The sequence below is a fragment of the Pan troglodytes genome, chromosome 8 (genome assembly GCF_028858775.2).
Source record: "Pan troglodytes isolate AG18354 chromosome 8, NHGRI_mPanTro3-v2.0_pri, whole genome shotgun sequence".
In the NCBI taxonomy this organism is placed as follows: domain Eukaryota; kingdom Metazoa; phylum Chordata; class Mammalia; order Primates; family Hominidae; genus Pan; species Pan troglodytes.
The window spans coordinates 19,122,967-19,143,037 of NC_072406.2; the positions used below are offsets into that span (position 1 = coordinate 19,122,967).

General features: G+C 42.8%; 1 protein-coding gene and 1 pseudogene across 5 annotated transcripts in view; one reads left to right on the forward strand and one right to left on the reverse strand.

Moving 5' to 3' along the window:
• Window positions 1–20,071, forward strand: part of PFKFB3 (6-phosphofructo-2-kinase/fructose-2,6-biphosphatase 3) — a 184,573-nt gene that overhangs the window by 129,075 nt on the left and 35,427 nt on the right. The window lies entirely within an intron of this gene.
• Window positions 19,416–20,022, reverse strand: LOC100608490 (syntenin-1-like; annotated as a pseudogene).

Below are 20,071 nucleotides of genomic sequence, written 5' to 3' on the forward strand. Positions count from 1 at the left end.
GTTGCGACATCCTCAGCACACTAATACAGTGTACTGAAGCTTTTTTGTGTGTGCTGTAGCCCCTCTGATCCTCCAGGGTTGATCCTGAGCCCCTTCTTAGAATAATGTTTACATTTAAAAAATAACACACTTTGGATTACGAAGGAAAGAACTCTTGAAATACTGATATCAAAATGCCAAATATAAACATTTACAATGTAGAAATATATGTGCCACTTTAATAATGCATTCAATAGTGGCAAGTCTGAAAACAACCGTAATTTCACAGTAGAGATGAAGGGTAAATACTCTTTCAAGACATCTGCAACAGGCTGGGTGTGGTGGCTCATGCCTGTAACCCCAGCACTTTGGGAGGCTGATGTAGGAGAATTGCTTAAGCCCGGGAGTTTGAGACTAGCCAGGGCAACATAGTGAGACCCCATCTAAAAAGAATTAGCTGGGTGTGGTGGCACACGCCTATAGTCCCAGCAACTTGGAGGCTGAGGTGGGAGGATCCCTCGAGCCCGGGTGGTCGAGGTTGCAGTGAGCTGTGATGATACCACTGCACTCCAGGTTGGGTGACAGAGCCAGACTCTGTCTCAAAAAAAAAAAAAAAAAAACTGCAATAACCATCATGTGCCATGAACATATTATGATTTTTACTGGTGACCGACACACAGAGGCTGCTCGTGTGGTATGCTGCCTATCTTCATAATGAAAATGCTAAATATCAGTTCCTGGTTAGTGGAGGAAAAGATTTTTTTTCCCACCCAAGTTTATGTATTCTTGAATTTGATCTGTTCCTGGACTGGGTGGTGTCCACTAGGGGACTTTTGGGGTCTGTGGTTAGGCGACTCTGGGTGGATTGTCCCATGAGGCTGATGCCTCTTGCTCTTTGCTTAAGACTCAGTGACCCTTCGGCACTTGGGGGCCTTGTGCCAGGGGCTGGTGGTCACGGCCCCGCCCCTCTGTTGTCATGGCGACAAACCTATGTGGCCTCTGGAAGCTGCTCCCTTCTCTGTCCTCTTCCAGAGCCTTGCCGTGGCTCCGGTAGATTTCTCTGCATAGCTTGTCTGTGACTCGGCGAAGGAGGTGTGTGGAGAAGGTGCCAGTTCCCTCAGCGGAGCCACCCTCGGGGCCTGCGCCTGACTCAGACAGGAAGTAGCTGACACTCCATGCCAGGAAGTAGCTGACACTCCATGCCGGGAACGCTGTCCCCAGCCTTGTGATGGAGTCAGGCCTCTGCGGGTGACTCACTGCCGTCACCCAGGCGCTGCTCTTGCTGGGAATTTTCTCATGAGCTCATCTGGCCAGTGCAAAGAACCACACAATTGTTCCCCACACGCGTTCTTATTGTGCAAAAGGGAAACCTTGGTTTGGATCTTGTGGGTTTTTTTCTTTTTTTGAGATGGAGTCACGTTCTGTCACCCAGGCTGGAGTGTAGTGGTGCGATCTTGGCTCACTGCAACCTCCGCTTCCCGGGATTCTCCTGCCTCAGCCTCCTGAGTAGCTGGGATTACAGGCATGGGCCACTACGCCCGGCTAATTTTTGTATTTTTCATAGAGAGGATTACATCATCAAGAATGAAACTTTTTTTTTTTTATGGCTTAAGGGGTATATGGCTCTTCAAATACACGCAGGGGTTATGCTTTCTCCATCTGGAGGGTGGTGCTCCCCCTGCAGCCCACCGATTCGGAGACAGGCTTTCTTCATGCTGGAGTATCTCATTCATCGAAATATGCTTGATATTTCATGCTTGAAATCAAGATGTCTCCCAATTCATGGCACCTTGTATTTGACAAATAGACTGCATAAAGACAGAGTCTGTCTTTAGGGAATGAGAGGATTTTTGGTAAAAACAGAACCAAAACTTCTACTGACTCAAGAGAAGACTTTGTTTGCTTGGAGTGGATTATCAGCCAAATGCTACCTTTATTTTGTGGGATTTTGGCCTTTGAATCAGGTTCATGGGTGGCATGCTATAGAAATAGGATAACAAATGGGATAATTCTTCAAAAAGAAACATGGCCTAGAATGGGAGGGGTTGTTGTTTATTTATATGTATGTGTCATAAAAATATTTTAGATCATAACTTAGCAAATGTATGAAAGTGGAAAATGTGTTTTTGGATCTATTTCATAAAAGGGCCATGCTTCAGAAAAAAAAAAAATCCCAAGAAACAAACCAAAAAATGCTAAAAAGAGAAATCTCTGTATGGGAGACTATCATTTAGCTGCAGACAGGATAGTTACAGATTAATTGCTGGCTTTATCTAACTACTAGCTACAATAACTCCAATTTGGGGTCGGCCAAGTACCAATGAACTTCGCTTTCTCTGGGCAACAGCTGAGATGTTGCAGCTGCAAGTGGGGTTAAATAGCCTCCAATAAAGGAAAAAACTTGAGGAGTAATTCAATTTTAAAAATTGACATAATTATAGATTCAAGGATGATGCAAACAAAAAGTGTGCAGGAAGGTCCTTGTCCCCTTCCCTCAGTTTCTCCCAATGTGACATCTTACATAGCTACAGTACAATATCACAACCATGATATTGAGATTGGGTCACAGAACCTACCTAGATTTCCCATTTTATATGTATTTGTGTGTGTGTGTGTGTGTGTGTGTGTGTAGTTGTAGGCAGGTTTATCACATGTGTGGATTCTTATAACCATCACCCAAATCAAGATACATCTTGATTTTGCTCCATCACCAGGAGGCTCCCTCATGCTACCCCTTTAGAGCCTCAAGTCACCTTCCCTCCTTTCTCCTCCCCACCTGCTGGCAACCACTTACCTGTTCTCCATTGCTGTAATTTTGTCATTTCAGAATGTTGCATAAATGGAATCATATTGTATGTGATACAGTTTGGATCTGTGTCCCCGCCCAGATCTCATGTTGAAATGTAATCCCCAGTGCTGCAGGTGGGGCCTGGTAGAAGGTGATTGGATCGTGGGGATGGTTTCTTTTTCTTTCTTTCTTTCTTTTTTCTTTTTCTTTTCTTTTCTTTTTTTTTTTTGAGACAGAGTATCGCTCTTTCACCCAGGCTGGAGTGCAGTGGCGCGATCTGGACTCACTGCAACCTCCGCCTCCTGGGTTCCAGCGATTCTCCTGAGTAGCTGGGATGACAGGTGCACACCAACACGCCCAGCTAATTTTTGTATTTTTAGTAGAGACAGGGTTTCACCATGTTGGCCAGGCTGGTCTTGAACTCCTGTCCTCAAGTGATCTGCCTGCCTTGGCCTCCCGAAGTGCTGGGATTACAGGTGTGAGCCACCACACCCGGCCGTGGGGGTGGTTTCTAATGGTTTACATCATTTCCCTTGTGCTGTGCTCACAACAGAGTTCTTGCAAGATCTGTCTGTTTAAAAGTGTGTGGCATATCCCTGCCCCCGCACCTCCCTCCTGCTCTGGTCATGTAAGATGTGCCTGCTTCCCCTTTGCCTTCTGCCATGATTGTAAGTTTCCTGAGACCTCCCTAGAAGCTGAGCAGATGCCAGCACCACGCTTTCTGTACAGCCTAAGGAACTATGAGCCAATGAAACCTCCTTTCTTCATAAATTACCCAGTCTCAGGTATTTCTTTATAGCAGTGTGAGAATGGACTAATACAGTATATAACCTGCTAGTGGACTTTTTCATTCAGAAGGATTCCTTTGAGATCCATCCAAGCCATTTCTGTATTAATAGTTTTTTTTTTTTTTGAAACAGAGTCTTGCTCTGTCATCAAGTTGGAGTGCGGTGGCACCATCTCTGGCTCACTGCGACCTCTGCCTCCTGGGTTCACACCATTCTCCTGCCTCAGCCTCCTGAGTAGCTGGGACTACAGGCACGCACCACCACACCCACCTAATTTTTGTATTTTTAGTAGAGACAGGGTTTCACCATGTTTGCCAGGATGGTCTCGATCTCTTGACCTTGTGATCTGCCTGCCTCGGCCTCCCAAAGTGCTGGGATTACAGGTGTGAGCCACCGCGCCTGGCTAGTTTGTTCTTTTTTATTAGTGAGTGGTATTCTGTGGTTTGGGTCAGTCATTGTTGATTTTTTTTTTGTTGTTGTTGTTTTTAAGAGGGAGTCTTGCTCTGTTGCCAGGCTGGAGTGCAGTGGCACGGTCTTGGGTCACTGCAACCTCCAACTCCCTGGTTCAAACAATTCTCCTGCTGCAGCCTCCAGAGTAGCTGGGATTACAGGCACGCACTACCATGCCCAGCTAATTTTTGTAATTTTTAGTAGAGACGGGGTTTCACCATGTTGTTCAGGCTGGTCTTGAACTCCTGACCTCATGATCTGCCCACCTCGGCCTCCCAAAGTACTGAGATTACAGGCGTGAGCCACCGCACCTGGCCAGCCACTGTTGATTTTTAACCAGTTATCCTCTGAAGACCATTTGGGTTGTTTCCAGTTTGAGTTTATTTCGAATAAAATAGCCATCTGCATAGCCATTTTAAAGCTAAAGTGGATACTAACTTCTAGAGCAGAGGTTTGCGGAGGGCAGACTTTTGTACACATTTCTATCCTCTAGGACTTAGCCTAGTGCTTGCGTGCAGATGCTCAATAAATGCTCGTTTAAGGAATGAATAGACACATAGGAGCCATTTAAGGAGACAGTGTGGCGGGTGGTTAAAATCATAGGTTTTAGACTGAGACAGACTCGAATGCTAGGCCTGACTTTGTTACTTTCTCCCTGAGAGGTCCCATGCAGGCCTCTGCTCCTTATCTGTAAAACGAGATAGGAACAGGACTGCTGTTATAGGGCTGCGGCGAGAATTCACTGAGGAAATGCATGAAGCCCTTAGTGTGGTGTCTGCCACACAGCAATTGCTCACTAAACTTCAGTTGTGATGATTACTATGAATAGATCATTGATGTGCATAAGATCATAATAATGCAATAGCTACTAACTTATTATGGCTTTTATTCTGAATGCTTTTATCCCTCCAGTGAGGACATATCATTTATATAGTCTATATTCATGCATGGTTAAATTTTAAGTCATGTAAATGTGAATTTTTAAAATGTCTCAACTGACTTCTTTTTTAAATAACAAGTCTTTCTTAGTGTTATTATCTTAGGAACATTAGTGGTCAACTATCTAACATCGTATGCATATTTTTAGAAATTTGGAAGGACTGAAATGTTCTTTTCTGTGCCGCCAATCAGGGGTTTCTATCAACCTTGGAAAAGGGCATCTGCTCTTATAAAAATGGGCTGAGCAGATTTTATTTTTCCTGTTCATCATATTATAAATTCATCTGGAGGAACAACAAGGATCTTGGTTCTTTGGTTGATGTATGAGCACTTAGAAGGGAGAAAGGCTCTTTTCCTGCTTCCTGCTATGTTTGCTGTCTGTGTGCCTGGGGTCACGTTTGGGGGAACGTCTCTCCATCTCTCCGGTGACCTCCTGGAATGTCAGCAGAGCCCTGAGTCACTCAGAACCTCCCGCCAGACAGCATGAGGCGGCAATCAGAAACTAACCATTAACTAGCTCCGGGGACACCAGGAGGTGAACAAAATTTCCAGCCATTTGACAAAGACCAGTGCTATTTACCATTACATAAATGAGGCTGGAGTCATTGATCTTGACTTCTCAAGGCACTCCTGTGCGGAAGGTGCTGGGCTACTCTCTGCTGGGTTCTAGGGATTAATTAGACATTGGCCTGACCCTGGCCGGATGCTGTGTGTGTAGGAAAGGCTGTGAAGGAAGGCCTCTTGGAAGACTCTGAGCTTTGCAGGTGGGCAGGACATCAATAGGCAGATAGGACCGGATAGCTTTGGGAGACAGGGTTCCAGGGCTTTCCACGCTGTCCGTGTCACACAGCGGACACACCTGGCTCATTACCTTTGAGCTGTGACATCTTTGCTCAGCTGCCCCTTCTACCTAAAACCCCTTCTCTGGAGACATTCTCTTCATCAGTCAAGACCCAGTGCCAGCGTCTCTTCCTCCAGGATAACTGCCTCACGTCTACCAGGCAGAATGAATTGGATTTTTCCCTCTGTGGTTGACATAGTCCTTTATTAAGCTGTATGTAGTACTTGCCACCTTATTTTATTTGGATATGTAGACCATCCGTCTTCCTCCTTTGGGCGGATAGCGCCTTGATGGTACGATTGGGCATGGGCCATGTCATGTCCCTAGAAACATGTGCATGGCCCCAGCCTGTGGAAGGCATCAGCCAGTGTTTGTGAACCTGGCTGGCCTGACGGTGGGAGGAAGTGGGACGGGCCAGTGGCTCTCAGTGCTCACCAATATCCTGTGTTCCTCATCCTTCAGGACACACCCTTAGATCGTGTAATGTCTTTTGTCACCGCCTTTGTGTTAGATGTGAGCATAGCATCAATCCTGGCCATGGAATTTGTCACTTTTAGCCCGGTCTAGAAAAACCTTCTCTGCAGGAGCCCTGCTGTCTTCTCCATCTGCTTGCTGAATAGAGAGGGGCATGAGGCTCTCTAGGAGGACAGAGCCACAGATAGCAGAAGTCAACGTCCCTGGTTAGAAGCAAGGGGGACTGCTCCCTGATTGGGAACACTGAATTGGGCTTTATGAGAGTGAGGCACATGCTTTTTTTTTTTTTTAATTTTTTATGTTTCTGTAGTTTTTTGGGGGAACAGATGGTGTTTGGTTACATAAGCAGGTTCTTTAGTGATGATTTGTGAGATTTTGGTGCACCCATCGCCCGAGCAGTATACACTGAACCCAATATGTAGTCTTTTATCCCTCACCCCCTTCCCACCCTTTCCCCCTGAGTCCCTAAACTCCATTGTATCATTCTTATGCCTTTGCATCCTCATAGCTTAGCTCCCACTTATGAGTGAGAACATGCGATGTTTGGTTTTCCATTCCTGAGTTACTTCACTTAGAATAATACTCTCCAGTCCCATCCAGGTTGCCGTGAACGCCATATATTCATTCCTTTTTATGGCTGATTAGTATTCCATCATATATATATATATATATATATATATATATATATATATATATCACAGTTTCTTTATCCACTCATTGACTGATGGGCCTTTGGTTGGTTCCACATTTTTGCAGTTGTGAATTGGTGAGGCAGAAGCATTTAATTGGGAAAGTTCCTGAAAGTTTGGGATTGTTTTGTTACAACAGCCAGCCTGACTCAGTTTAACTTTACTTACTAACACAGAGATGGAGACTGCATCCTAGGGCATACAGAAACAGCTCCATCTAGCTGCAAGTGAAGCCCAGACTGTGTAGTTTTGATTCTGGACAACCACATGCCCAGCTAAAAATTTGGCATTGGTAGAAGAAGAGAATAACAGATATTGGGGCTCCCATAACAGCATCTTCCATAGAGGCTCAGACAGCTCTTTGAGGTTTTAAAAAGTGCCACTTCTCTTAACTGATACGTTCCGCTGTTTTTCCCCCACCCTCCAATTAAACCAAGTAGGGTTCATCTCACTGAAAAGCTGTTGAATCAGGATTTTCTTTCTTTTCTATTCTTTTTTTAAAAAAAGTTATACTGGGGCAAACTTTGAGGTATTAACTAAAGTTTCCTTAATCTCCCTCTGTCTCTATTACTTGGCACTGCACTCCAGGATCCTCCTAGGGAACTAGACCCACAAGGCTGAAGCAGGCTTCACTTTAGTAAGAAGGCAGATGCAGCAAAGATCAATTGAATCTCTAAGGAGATTTTAAAACAAATTCATGAGCTTGAAATCTAAGGAAATTAAAATGGAAAGATTTTTGAGCCCAAAGAATAAATCCTGAAGGACTCAGAGCATGAATTTTTTTTTTTTTTAAGAGATGAGGTCTCACTGTGTTGCTCAGGCTGGAATGCAGTGACTATTCACAGGCACCATCTAGCACACTACAGGTTCGAACTCCTGGGCTCAATTGATCCTCCTGCCTCAGCCTCCCGTATAGCTGGGGCTGCAGGCACACACCACCATGCCCGGCTGAATTTTATCATGAAAATGATCACAATGGAGATGATTGTGTGATGATGTAAAATCTGTTTTCCTGCTAGAGAGAAAGCATGGACTAGTTGAGGGCATGGAAAGGAATTGGTGGTGACCGGATTCAGGCTCAGATCCCTGGCTCCTGCTCTTTGGGTCAGATTCTCAAGAGACAGGATCATAAGAGCCTCTCCACTCGTTCTCACATTCTCTATGCATAACATACCCTTGGGCGGCTCAATGTACGTTTCCAGATTCCCGCTGCGTGGTCTGACTCAGTGTGTCTGTTGGGAACATGGCAGCTTAATTTTAAAATTACTATTCTGATTATGATAGCACCACTGTAAATTTAAAGGGATTCTGGAGCAGCTGTGACCGTAGCAGCAGAGGTAGTGAGGCTGGGGCTTAGCCCCACCATCCAATGGGCCAGGCTACCCTTCAGGAAAGACAAGCATAGACCTAAGGCCGCTCCAGGCCAAGTGTCTCTCTTTCTCTGAGGACAGGATAAAAGCTCCTTGAAACTCATATCACCACCAAGAAGGTGCGAATAAGGGGGGAAGTGAGCCTTAAAATAACCAAGCATTTACTCAAAAGAGGAGAAGACGATTCAGAGGTTAGTGAGTTTACCCTGACTTGGCAAAATTATGCCGTATTCTGCCATCAACAAACATAGGAGCTGTGTTCAGTTCAGCGATGAGTATAGAAAGTTCCTTTGTCTTTGTATGTCTGAATGTTTGGTTTTTAGACCTACCAGGTGTGGGGTTTAATATGGAATTTCTATGGAGTGATTTATTTTTCTCACTCACCCCATATTTTCCTGCTGTGCTAGTTGTTCTATTTATTTATTTGAGACAGAGTTTGGTTCTTCTTGCCCAGGATGAAGTGCAATGGCACGATCTTGGCTTACTGCAACCTCCGCCTCCCAGGTTCAAGCGATTCTCCTGCCTCAGCCTCCTGAGTAGCTGGGATTACAGACGCCTGCCACCATGCCCAGCTAATTTTTTTGTATTTTTGGTAGAAACAGGGTTTCACCATGTTGGCTGGGCTGGTGTCAAACTCCTGACATCAGGTGATCCACCCGCCTCGGCCTCCCAAAGTGCTGGGATTACAGGAGTGAGCCACCGCGCCCAGCCAAGTTGTTCTATTTAATCAGGACAATTCTGTGTCTATTGCCTTGGGAGGTGTGCGTGTGGGGGCAGGTGGGTAGAACATGACTCAAAGCAGAAGTAAGTTTCTTTGGCTTTATTCTTCCCAAAGCCTATGTCCTTATGGGAATGGTGAGGAGGCCTGGCCATCTTGAGGCAACAGGCTGCCCCACCTCCATCCCTGCTGTGCCTACTGAGTCCAAAAGCTGAAGAACTTGGAGTCCAGTGTTTGAAGGCAGGAAGCATCCAGCATGGGAGAAAGATGGAGGCTGGAAGACTCAGCCCACGCTGATGGAGGCTGGAAGACTCAGCCCTGAATGAGAGGAAAGAGCAGAGGGTGGGCAAGTGAGAAATAAAGCAAGGTGGAGGCACTGGAGAGAGGAGCTGTAGCCATATCAGACCAACCTTGTTCAGTTTTTAGTGAACAAAGTTACTAGTTGTTTTAAAGTTGCCGTGGACCCCCAGATTGAAGTTCAAGTAACGTGAGCATGCCCAGGTGAACCAATCGTGCAACCACGGGTGGAACCTAAGTGCTCAGACTGAGCAGTGGGGACTGAATTAAGGAGCGAACACTGCAGGCAGGATCCAGGATCCAATCAGATTGGACCCTGGTGCCACCCCATGGCAGGATTCAGTCAGATCATGCCTCCCAGCATCATCTCATCGCAAGATCCAATCACATCATGCCTCATTACCCTATGCTTATAAAACCCATTGCAGCCCCCAGCTCACGGAGACAGAGCAGAGAGCTTCCTCCTCTCTCCTTGTCAGTTGACTCACAATACATCTTTCTCACTGCGAAAATCCAGTGCTTCAGCGTTATATTTGTTAAGGTGGATTTTATGACCCAGAATATGATCTGTCTTGATGAATGTTCCATGTGAGCTTGAGAAGATTGTGTATTTTGCTGTTGTTGAAAGGATTATTAATAAATGTCAATTAGATTCTGTTGATTGATGGTGCTGTTCAGTTCCACTGTGTTCTTACTGATTTTCTGCCTGCTAGACCTATTTTTTATACCGGGGTGTTGAAGTCTTCAACTATAATCGGGAATTCATCTATTTTTCCTTGCAGTCCTTTCAGTTTTTGCCTCACATATTTTGATGCTCTGTTATTAGGCACATATACATTAAAAATTGCTATGTCTTCTTGGACAATTGACCCCTTTATCATTTGTAATGCCCCTCTTTATTCTTGATAATTTTCTTTGCTCTGAAGTCTGCTTTGTCTGAAATTAATACAAATACTCCAGCTTCCTTTTGATTAGTGTTAGCACAGAATATTGATTAGTAACTTTCTTCATCCTTTTACTTCAAAATTTTTTATTATGGCATAATATACACAATGAAATTTACCATTTTAACTATTTTAATGTGTACAGTTTAGTGGTCTTAGGAATATTCATAGTGTTTGCCAAGTATCACCACTGTCCATTCCCAGAACTTGGAAACAAGAACTCTGAACTCACTGAACTATAACTCCCAATTTCCCTCTCCTCCATCTCCAGCCCCTGGTAGCCTCTATGTTACATTCTTTCCCTATAAATTTCCTATTCTAGCTACCTCATGTAAGTAGAATCATGCAATATTTGTCCTTTTGTCTTTGGCTTATTTCACTTACAATAATGTTTTTAAGGTTTGTCTATGTTATAGCATAAATCAGGATTTTTTCCCATTTTTAAGGTTGAATAATATTCCATTGCATGTATACTGTGTATTGTTCATCCATTCATCTGTTGATGGACATTTGAGTTGTTTCTACCTTTTGGCTATTGTGAATAATGCTGCTATGAACATTGGTATACAAGTATCTGCTTAGCCTCCTGCTTTCAGTTCTTTGGGGTATGAATCTAGAGGTGGAATGGATGGGTCATATGGCAGTTTTATGTCTAAGGTTTTGAGGAAATGCCAAACTATTCCACAGCAGCAGCACCATTTTCGTTTCTATCAGCAATACACAAGTGCTGCAATCTCTATTTTTTTTTGTCTTTTTTTCTGAGATGGAGTTTCGCTCTTGTTGCCCAGGCTGAAGTGCAATGGTGTGATATTGGCTCACTGCAACTTCTGCCTCCTAGATTCAAGCAATTGTCCTGCCTCAGCCTCCTGAATAGCTGGGATTATAGGCATGTGCCACCATATCTGGCTAATTTTGTATTTTTAGTAGAGACGGGGTTTTACCATGTTGGTCAGGCTGGTCTCAAACTCCTGCCCTCAAGTGATCCACCTGCCTCAGCCTCCCAAAGTGCTGGGATTACAAGCATGAGCCACTGCGCCCAGCTCAATCTCTTTACTTAAAAAAATTGTGGTAAGAACACTTTATGTGAGATCTACCCTCTTATCAGATTTTTGAGTGTACAATACATTATTGTTGACTCTGGGTACAATGTTATGCAGAAGATCTGTAGAGCTTGTTCATCTTGCTTGACTAAGACTTCATGCCTATTGATTAATGACTCCCTATTTCCCCTTCCTCCCAGCTCCTGGCAACCACCATTCCACTGTTTGGTTCTATGAATTTAACTATTTTAGATACCTCGTGTAAGTGGAATCATGCAGTATTTGTCTTTCTGTGACTGGTTTATTTCACTTAGCATAATGTTCTCAAGTTTCATTCATATTGTCATACTGAATTTTCTTCTTTTTTAAGACTGAATAATATTTCATTGTATGTATGTACTACGTTTTAAAATCCATTCATCTGTTGACCATCCTTTCACTTTTTTTTTTTTTTTTTTTTTTTGAGATGGAGTCTCGCTCTGTCGCCCAGGCTGGAGTGCAGTGGTGTGATCTTGGCTCACTGCAAACTCCACCTCCCGGGTTCACGCCATTCTCCTGCCTCAGCCTCCCGAGTAGCTGGGACTACAGGTGCCCGCCACCACGTCTGGCTATTTTTTTGTATTTTTAGTAGAGGCAGGGTTTCACTGTGTTATCCAGGATGGTCTTGATCTCCTGACCTTGTGATCTGCCCACCTCGGCCTCTCAAAGTGCTGGGATTACAGGTGTGAGCCACCACGCCCGGCCCTTTCACTTTTAATCTATTTATGTCTTTAATTTGGGTCTCTTGTAGGCAACATATAGTTGGGTCTTGTTTTTTAATTCACTCTGACAGTCTTTTATTTTATTATTTATTTATTTATTTTGAGATGGAGTCTCACTCTGTCACTCAGGCTGGAGTGGAGTGGCATGATCTCAGCTCACTGCAACCTCTGCCTCTTGGGTTCAAGTGATTCTCCTGCCTCAGCCTCCCAAATAGCTGGGATTACAGGCGTAGGCCACCGTGCCCAGTTAATTTTTGTATTTTTAGTAAAGATGAGGTCTCACTATGTTCGCCAGGCTGGTCTTGAACTTCTGACCTCACATGATCTGCCCACCTCGGCCTCCCAAAGTGCTGGGTTTATACATATGAGCCACTGTGCCCAGCCAGTCTTTGCTTTTAATTGGTGTATTTAGACCATTCACATTTAAAGTGATTATTTTTATAGTGGGTTTAATATCTACTGTATTCATAAGTATTTTCTATTAATTGCCTCATTGTCCTTGCTGTTGTATTTTTTCCACTCTTTTTTCTGCATTATCTGGTTTTAATTGAGCATCTTATATGATTTAATTATCTTCCCTCTCTTAGCTTATCAATTATACTTCTTCTTTAACCTTTTTAATTGGTTGCCCTAGAATTTGCAATATACATTTACAACTAATCTAGTTTTACTTGGAAATAACATTGAACAACTTCACAGGTAGTGCAAGTATAGTTGTGCACTGTATAATGATGTTTCAGTCAATGATAGACTGCATATACAATGGTGCTTCCATAAGAGATTATAATACTGTTTTTTTGTTTTGTTTTGGAGCCTCACTCTGTCACCCAGGCCACAGTGCAGTGGTGCAATCTCAGCCCACTGCAACCTCCATCTTCTGGGTTCAAGCAATTATCTTGCCTCAGCCTCCTGAGTAGCTGGGATTACAGGCACCTGTCACCATCATGCCCATCTAACTTTTGTATTTTTAGTAGAGACGGGGTTTCACCATGTTGGCTGGGCTAGTCTTGAACTCCTGACCTCAAGTGACCTGCCTGCTCGGGCCTCTCAAAGTGCTGGGATTACAGGCACGAGCCACTGAACCTGGCTGAGATTATAATACTGTATTTTTACTGTACCTTTCTGATGTTGGCTATGTATTTAGATAAACAAATATTTACCATAGTGTTACAATTTCCTACAGTATTTAGTACAGCAACATGCTGTACAGGATTGTAACCTAGCAACAATAGGCTGTACAATATAGCCTAGGTGTGCGGTAGGCTATAATATCTAGGTTTGTGTAAGTACACTCTGCGATGTTTGCAGAAGGACAAAATCACCTGATGACACATATCTGAGAATACGTCCCTGCCATTAAGTGACACCTGACTGTACTTTATAGCAGAGTACTCCCAATTCCTCCCTCTTGTCCGTTATATGATTGCTGTCATTAATTTCACTTATCTGTAAGCTATAATCACCAAATACATTATTACTATTATTATTTTGAACAAACTGCTGTTAGATCAATTAAGAATAAGAAAAATACAAGATTTTATTTACCTTCATTCATTCTTTCTCCATCCTTTCTTTATGTAGATTTGAGCTTCTGACCAATATTGTTTTCCTTCTCTCTGAAAAACTTCTTTTAATATTTCTTGCAAGGCAGTTCTATTGGAGACAGATTTCCTCAGTATTTTTCTGGGAGTGTCTTTGTTTCTCCTTCACTTCTGAAAGATAATTTTACTGGGTACAATACTCTAGATTGATTATTTTTCTTCCAACACTTTAAATATCTCACTCCACTTTATTCTTGCTTGCATTCGTTTCAAAAAGAAGCCCATTATACTTTTTAATCCTAGTTCCTCTGTAGGTACGGTGTTTTTTTCTTTCGTCTGGCTTCTTTCTTTTTTTTTTTTAATTATTATTATACTTTAAGTTTTAGGGTACATGTGCACAATGTGCAGGTTAGTTACACATGTATATATGTGCCATGCTGGTGTGCTGCATCCATTAACTCGTCATTTAGCATTAGGTATATCTCCTAATGCTATCCCTCCCCCCTCCCCCCACCCCACAACAGTCCCCAGAGTGTGATGTTCCCTTTCCTGTGTCCATGTGTTCTCATTGTTCAATTCCCATCTATGAGTGAGAACACGCGGTGTTTGGTTTTTTGTCCTTGCAATAGTTTGCTGAGAATGATGATTTCCAATTTCATCCATGTCCCTACAAAGGACATGGACTCATCCTTTTTTATGGCTGCATAGTATTCCATGGTGTATATGTGCCACATTTTCTTAATCCAGTCTATCATTGTTGGACATTTGGGTTGGTTCCAAGCCTTTGCTATTGTGAATAGTGCCACAATAAACAGATGTGTGCATGTGTCTTTATAGCAGCATGATTTATAGTCCTTTGGGTATATACCCAGTAATGGGATGGCTGGGTCAAATGGTATTTCTAGTTCTAGATCCTTGCAGAATCGCCACACTGTCTTCCACAATGGTTGAACTAGCTTACAGTCCCACCAACAGTGTAAAAGTGTTCCTATTTCTCCACATCCTCTCCAGCACCTGTTGTTTCCTGACTTTTTAATGATCACCATTCTAACTGGTGTGAGATGGTATCTCATTGTGGTTTTGATTTGCATTTCTCTGATGGCCAGTGATGGTGAGCATTTTTTCATGTGTTTTTTAGCTGCATAAATGTCTTCTTTTGAGAAGTGTCTGTTCATGTCCTTCGCCCACTTTTTGATGGGGTTGTTTGTTTTTTTCTCGTAAATTTGTTTGAGTTCATCGTAGATTCTGGATATTAGCCCTTTGTCAGATAAGTAGGTTGCGAAAATTTTCTCCCATTTTGTAGGTTGCCTGTTCACTCTGATGGTAGTTTCTTTTGCTGTGCAGAAGCTCTTTAGTTGAATTAGATCCCATTTGTCAATTTTGGCTTTTGTTGCCATTGCTTATGGTGTTTTAGACATGAAGTCCTTGCCCATGCCTATGTCCTGAATGGTAATGCCTAGGTTTTCTTCTAGGGTTTTTATGGTTTTAGGTCTAACATTTAAGTCTTTAATCCATCTTGAATTAATTTTTGTGTAAGGTGTAAGGAAGGGATCCAGTTTCAGCGTTCTACATATGGCTAGCCAGTTTTCCCAGCACCATTTATTAAATAGGGAATCCTTTCCCCATTGCTTGTTTTTCTCAGGTTTGTCAAAGATCAGATAGTTGTAGATATGCAGCATTATTTCTGAGGGCTCTGTTCTGTTCCATTGATCTATATCTCTGTTTTGGTACCAGTACCATGCTGTTTTGGTTACTGTAGCCTTGTAGTATGGTTTGAAGTCAGGTAGCGTGATGCCTCCAGCTTTGTTCTTTTGGCTTAGGATTGACTTGGCGATGCGGGCTCTTTTTGGTTCCATATGAACTTTGAAGTAGTTTTTTCCAATTCTGTGAAGAAAGTCATTGGTAGCTTGATGGGGATGGCACTGAATCTATAAATTACCTTGGGCAGTATGGCCATTTTCATGATATTGATTCTTCCTACCCATGAGCATGGAATGTTCTTCCATTTGTTTGTATCCCCTTTTATTTCATTGAGCAGTGGTTTGTAGTTCTCCTTGAAGAGGTCCTTCACGTCCCTTGTAAGTTGGATTCCTAAGTATTTTATTCTCTTTGAAGCAATCGTGAATGGGAGTTCACTCATGATTTGGCTCTCTGTTTGTCTGCTATTGGTGTATAAGAATGCTTGTGATTTTTGTACATTGATTTTGTATCCTGAGACTTTGCTGAAGTTGCTTATCAGCTTAAGGAGATTTTGGGCTGAGACAGTGGGGGTTTCTAGATATACAATCATGTCATCTGCAAACAGGGACAATTTGACTTCCTCTTTTCCTAATTGAATACCCTTTATTTCCTTCTCCTGCCTGATTGCCCTGGCCAGAACTTCCAACACTATGTTGAATAGGAGTGGTGAGAGAGGGCATCCCTGTCTTGTGCCAGTTTTCAAAGGGAATGCTTCCAGTTTTTGCCCATTCAGTATGATATTGGCTGTGGGTTTGTCATAGATAGCTCTTATTATTTTGAGATATGTCCCATCAATACCTAATTTATTGAGAGTTTTTAGCATGAAGCGTTGTTGAATTTTGTCAAAGGCCTTTTCTGCATCTATTGAGATAATCTTCTGGCTTCTTTCAAGATTTTCTTTTTGTCTTTGATTTCTTTTTTTTTTTTTTTTTTTTTTTTGAGACAGAGTCTTGCTCTATTGCCCAGGCTGGAGTGCAGTGGTGTGATCTCAGCTCACTACAACCTCCACCTCCTGGGTACAAATGATTCTTGTGCCTCAGCCTCCTGAGTAGCTGGGATTACAGGCACCCACCACCATGCCCAGCTAACTGTTTTTTTTGTATTGTTAGTAGAGACGGGGTTTCACCATGTTGGCTAGACTGGTTTCGAACTCCTGACCTCAGGTGATCTGCCTACCTTGGCCTCCCAGAGTGTTGGGATTACAGGCATAAGCCACCACGCCTGGCCTGTCTTTGATTTTCTAGATGTACATTTCTTTGGTATTTATCATGCTTGGTGTATTTATCCTCCTCTGAGCTTCCTGGTTTTGTGGTTTGGTATCTGTCATTAATTTTGGAAAATTTTCATCCATTATTACTTCAAATATTTTTTTCTGTCTCTTTCTCTTTTTTTCTGTGTGGTATTCCCATTACATGTTTGTTGCATACATGAGTTTCATTTTTTATTTTTGTTTTTAACTTTATGTGTACATATTTAATTAAAATAGAATAGGCATAAATCAAAAACAAGAAAAAAATCAGGATAAAGTGTCACTGTCATTTAGTTTGCAAGGAGGAATCAGGAAGTGCAACAAATTACTAGAAAAATATTCTAAAACCATCTGAAGTGGCTAGGTTACATAATCTTCAGAGTCAAATGCCAAAGTTAAGTATTATACCACTTAATCCACAAATGAAAAAAAGAGGAGTCAAAAGTTTATCTTGTTTAGGCTGGGCGTGGTGGCTCACGCCTATAATCCCAGCACTTTGGGAGGCCAAGGTGGGCGGATCACTTGAGGTCAGCCTGGTCAACATGGTGAAACCCTGTCTCCACAAAAAATAAAAAGATTAGCTGGGCATGGTGGTGCATGTCTGCAGTCCCAGCTACTCAAGAGGCTGAGGCAGGAGAATTGCTCGAGCCCAAGAGGCAGAGGTTGCATTGAGCAGAGATTGCGCCGCTGCACTCCAGCCTGGGCAGTGGAATAAGTGAGACTCTGTCTCAAAAAAAAAAAAAAAAAGTGTCCTGTTTACTAGAACAATTTTTACATTCAATCTGTAGTGCTACTGGCAACTTTTAGAAGAAAGAAGTTTCCATTATGCATTGACTAGAAAATCTCAAATACAACTAAGCAGCTATGCTATGCTATAGCTCGTTAAGTATCATTAAACTGTTCTGGGCTAGTGTACATTTCAGATTAATAGAGAACCACATTTTGCGTTTTAGAAAGGCAGCAGTAATTCTATTTCAGCTTTTAGTCTGGATGCTTAACACGGTTAAGGCGACAGTTCAAGCACATTAAGTGAAGGTAGTTAAGATTTCAGAACAATCATCACCATCTCTTACAACCTACATACACTGTTTAATGCTTACGTGGAAGGAAACCAGTGGTTTTTTGTTTTTTGTTTTTTTTTGAGACAAAGTCTCACTCTGTTGCTTAGGCTGGCATACAGTGGTTTGATCTTGGCTCACTGCAACCTCCACCTCCCGAGTTCAAGCAATTCTGCTGCCTCAGCCTCCCGAGTAGCTGGGATTACAGGCATGTGCCACCATGCCTGGCTAATTTTTATATTTTTAGTAGAGACAGGTTTTCACCATGTTGGCCAGGCTGGTCTTGAACTCCTGACCTCAAGTGATCCTCCCACCTCAGCATCCCAAAGTGCTGGGATTACAAGTGTGAGCCACAGCACCCAGCCGAAACCAATGTACTTTTTTTTTTTTTTTTTGAGACAGAGTCTCACTCTGTCGCCCAGGCTGGAGTGCAGTGGCGCAATCTCGGCTCACTGCAAGCTCCGCCTCCTGGGTTCATGACATTCTCCTGCCTCAGCCTCCCGAGTAGCTGGGACTACAGGCGCCCACCACCACACCCAGCTAATTTTTTGTATTTTTAGTAGAGACAGGGTTTCACCATCTCTACTAGCCAGGATGGTCTCGATCTCCTGACCTCGTGATCTGCCCACTTCGACCTCCCAAAGTGCTGGGATTACAGGCGTGAGCCACCGTGCCTGGCCCGAAACCAGTGTTCTTAATTGGCATTTTATACACACATACACAGAATTAAAAAAAAAAAAAACTATCAAAGGCAATCATTCTAAGTGTACTGTGGTAGAATGTGTTAAAAATGCAAACATGCCATAGAACTAAAGTAACATGAACAGCACTTCTCATGGCCTAGGAGAAAGGTGACTGGTTCTCACACAAAGCTAAGCCTGTATCAGTCATCCTAATCACAACGGCTTATGAAAGTATCAGGTTTCCGGAAAAGAAACTATTCCAGGAAAGTCAGTAAATCTCTTGAAAGTTTCACCTCTATAAAACCAGGATAAGGCTACAGCTCTCTTGAAATCTGAACAGGGTATCAGATGAAACAGTAAGATTCCCAGCCATAATGTGAGATGGAAAGATCCTCATGCAGCGTATGCTCAATTGCTGGCCCCAGAAAGCCTCACGTGCAGAATACAGAAGTTGCCAAAGAAGGAAACTAGAGACGTTCAGCTACATTTCCGTCGTGTGATGAATTTTAAACCCTCAGGAATGGTGTGGTCTATTAGGCTTTTCATCATGCTTGGTGTCATCCACTTAATCTGTTCAAAGATAAAAGCAGACATGATTGTAATAGTAACTCGAGTCCCAGATGTTGACAGTATGTCTGCAATTTGAGAGTCCTTCAGTCCAGTGACCTTCTGTCTGTTGATTTCACAGATGTTATGTTCTGTGAGAAGACCATTTCTGGCTACAGAACTGTCTTTCACTATGGATGTTATCTTTTCTTTCTTTCTTTCTTTCTTTCGGAGATGGAGTCTTACTCTGTTGGCCAGGCTGGAGTGGAGTGGTGCAATCTCGGCTCACTGCATCCCCTGCCTCCTGGATTCAAACAATTTTCCTGCCTCAGCCTCCTGAGTAGCTGGGATTATAGGTGTGCACCACTATGCCTGGCTAATTTTTGTAGTTTTAGTAGAGATGGGGTTTCACCACATTGGCCAGGCTGGTCTCAAACTCCTGACATCAGGTGATCTGCCTGCCTTGGCCTCCCAAAGTGCTGGGATTACAGGCGTGAACCACGACGTCTGGTCTATTTTTCCATTTTAAAAGATAAAACCAACATGTCCAGTGCTATCCTTATGCATGGTAATTGTCCATTCAAAGGGCCTGTCATGAATGGACATAGAAATCTTCTCTTGAAAAGCCTGTTTGAGCACCTTGTGCACTTTATCTGAGCTCCAGCCTGCACAGTTTTCACCATTGATTTGGAGTACTTGGTTCCCAAATCTCAGACCAACCAATAAGGTTGGAGAGTTATCCTTGACTTGCTGAACACATATACCATTATCTATTGATTTAAGCCTGAGTTCAATTTTTCCATCTTGGTCCTTATGGCTTCATGAATTTTCCATCTTGATCCAATGGCTTCATGAATCCCTTGCTTAATTTCTGCTCTACAAATTCCAACATCATTACCAGTTATAGGAGCCATTGTATAGTTTGTACTGGAAGGTCTTGCTACCAACTGGCCCTGAATTGGCGCACCAGAAACCATGGTCATATTTGCATGTGTTTCTTCTTTATTTAAACTCAGGCCTATGTGTTGAGAGAGCTCTGGATATAGTTTGGAATAGAGGTTTCCATCTTGAGAGATGTGAACAGAAGCTTCTGACAAAATTGCTGGGTTGGCAGGGTTTGCAGCAAAAGCAGTGTATTAATCTGTTCTCACACTGTTAATAAAGACATACCTGAGA